The following is a 2,371-nucleotide window of genomic DNA, read 5'->3' as shown; positions in this document are numbered from 1 at the left end:
ATTGTACACCTGTAATCTGCAAATATATCTTATTGCAAATTTTTTGGTGTGGTAATCTAGATCGTCTTTTGTATCAGGTGCTTCAATTATGTCCTTGACATGCAATCCATTATTATAAAAAAAACATGTCGAGTACTTTGGGATGATTAATTTTTTCATAGCTACTGACTACTGTAGTACGATTACCTGTCTTTTCATGTAGATATGCAAAGATATGCGATGTAATTGTTGTCGCCAAAATAATGAAAGAACGCGTATTCTTCGAGTGTTAAAGTAAGACCAGATCTGGAAAGACCAAATGTGAGTTATCTTTACTGAACACTCTATGATATATTTTTTAGAAGCAAGGTTGAATACATTTGTAATTTGTAAGGCCTAATATTTAAACATCAATATCTGACAAATGCCTGTTAAAACTATTATTTTAACATCAGTATCTGTCATACTCATATGTTTATGTTTGCACACTCCACATATTTGACAATTTCTTTATTTTTATATTTGCTTATTTGTATATTCTTTTCAGAAAATTTGAGGACGTATTTGATGTGGATTATTTCATTGATAACTTGAAAAATGATGTGCAGATTGTGTGTGATATTCCATCATGGTTTATTGACAAGTCAGCGGTTTTCACAAGTAAGGGTCTCTTTCTCTTAACGCATGCTCTTTCACTTGCACTTCACATGAATGTATATTTAAAATTTCTTTCTGTTTCGAACAAGGCCCGTTTACCCAATTCGCCACCTATATACATCACAAGGTTGATGCATATCTCATTCCATTTGTATATCTCATTCACTTTGCTAATAAATCTTCTGTTATTTCATGAGAGACGGACTGTGAACAACATTCCCAAGTATGCACCAACACAATTCTACATTGACAATGTATTACCTCGGACTAAAGAGAAGAAGATAATGGCAATGGAGCCGTTCGTAGATCGACTTTGGTATGTTTTGGGGAATTTATTTTTTCGTGTATTGAAGTCATTTAATTTATTCTCAAACTTATAGTGTTTGCTCTTGTCTAGCTATTATAATGCCCCTCAAGAAATAAATAGGCTCAGGTGCAGAGTTAACTATCATGCACTCAAGTTTCTTCCTGATATTTATGAAATGGCTAATCAACTTGTAGCAAAGATGAAAAATCGCACGGGCAGTTAAAATACTTTTGTGTAAGGATTTATAGTGGGTTCCACTAGAGGTGGTGATTATAAACCATTTAGTTGTGAATGTGTTAATCTGTTTTTTGTTTTATCTTAAACAGATATGGGGTTGCAACCTTACGTAAAAGGGGAAGATTTTAAACGTTCTAGGACTCTCCCAAAATTTATTATAATTTATACGTTAGACCAGATTATTGTTGTGATAATTAGAAAGAATATGTTATTTAGATGATTACAAAAATAGGATGCGTTGAAGTCTACCACGAATGACATAATTATATTGACGATGAATATAGTTATTCAAGTGAATGAATACAGAACTGAGAGTATAAAAATGTGGGTGATTAGAGAGGGAGTGAAAGATGATTAGCTTAAAGAGTACCTTGATATAAGGATTGTGTGTATTACCTCAAGTCAAAAGTGAATGGTGAATGTGCAGTTACTTTTCTTTTATTTATCAAAATTGCATTATGTACTATATATATACGTGTAATGTTTAGTGATGTGATTATGAAATGCAGGTGGGGGGCATAGGAAGACACCATAATCAAAATGTGATCATGGTCGTATTCTTGATAATACCTATAATTGAGGTGTAGCTAAGCATGTATTTATTTAAGTTGGATTGCTATAAGTGCATTAGCTCAAAGTGTATTTTATGAATTTGTATAAATTGTGTTTCTGGTACTCAATACTTTGAACTTATTATCAATATTTTTTATTTCTCTTGGCAGCTACTGATGTACTCTTATAAGTACCATTGATATAATTCATTGACATTCTTCCATATAAGATGTAAATAAAAAGTAAAGTTTGGTGGAGATGTGATATGGAACTATAACTCAAGTATTGATGCTAAGGATTTTAACCAAGTTATTCAATTACAAATTGTAAGGGACATATAGTTGTGGGAGTTCTTGCATCAAAACCCATCACCTTAAAAACTGAGTCGCACCATGGTAATTGAGGTTTCTTTATTGTTGAGTGTTGACTAGACATACTTATAAAATCAGTTACAAAACGAATATTTTGAGTAATGACTTGGACATACTTCACTATATCATTACACTTATTACAAAAACTTCTTTGTATAACCCCGCGAAATCGCGGGTTATAAATTAGTATATTAGTATATTATTAAATCAAGATAACCGTTTGGTGCAAACGATTCATTCAATTAGATTTACTGTTTTCCTCAATTGT

General features: G+C 31.9%; 1 long non-coding RNA gene across 3 annotated transcripts; it reads left to right on the top strand.

The window, feature by feature from the left end:
• The first annotated feature begins 221 nt into the window (after positions 1-221).
• On the top strand, positions 222-1,485 carry LOC139848117 (uncharacterized). 3 transcript variants are annotated; one of them, XR_011759841.1, is made up of 4 exons: positions 222-300; positions 527-639; positions 836-952; positions 1,034-1,485. It is a non-coding gene; the product is annotated as an uncharacterized lncRNA (long non-coding RNA). The 3 variants fall into 3 exon arrangements; XR_011759840.1 differs by having other exon boundaries at positions 588-639; positions 836-1,485; XR_011759839.1 differs by having other exon boundaries at positions 836-1,485.
• The last annotated feature ends 886 nt before the right edge of the window (positions 1,486-2,371 follow it).

This window comes from Rutidosis leptorrhynchoides, chromosome 5 (genome assembly GCF_046630445.1).
Source record: "Rutidosis leptorrhynchoides isolate AG116_Rl617_1_P2 chromosome 5, CSIRO_AGI_Rlap_v1, whole genome shotgun sequence".
NCBI lineage: Eukaryota > Viridiplantae > Streptophyta > Magnoliopsida > Asterales > Asteraceae > Rutidosis > Rutidosis leptorrhynchoides.
The sequence above is the reverse complement of the archived record's forward strand: the minus strand, read 5'-3'. Positions and strand labels throughout refer to the sequence as shown.